Raw genomic sequence first — 445 nt, forward strand, 5'->3', positions numbered from 1 at the left:
CAGGGCCTTGTCCCCAGAGTCCGTGTGTTTCTGGTTATGATTTTTCACTCCTGAGAGACTGGCTGGCAGATTTTAAGAGCATCGTCTCCAGAATCTGTGGCATCCGTTGAGCAGACTTTTGTCCACTATCAGAGTACACATTGTGAGTACTTTTTGGACTATTTTAATGGCAGACCAAGATCACCCTGTCAATGTTTTCAGATGTTGAAGACTTTGAGTTTTGTCTGGATGAATTGTTTGATGACAGCAGAGCAGATTCTCCAGATTTCGCTTCCTTCGAGCATAGGAAGCAAATCGCTGAGCATGCCTGTGACCACCTATCCACTGCTTTCACCAGTAGACCTTTGTCTTATGCAGAGTTGTGCGAGGCATTAGGCCTGAGAATCCGCTGATGCTCCTTGGGGCCACAATACTTCCGAGATGAGAGTGTTATGGCCTTGTTTTG

Source organism: Gouania willdenowi, chromosome 1 (assembly GCF_900634775.1).
Source record: "Gouania willdenowi chromosome 1, fGouWil2.1, whole genome shotgun sequence".
Classification (NCBI taxonomy): Eukaryota; Metazoa; Chordata; class Actinopteri; order Blenniiformes; family Gobiesocidae; genus Gouania; species Gouania willdenowi.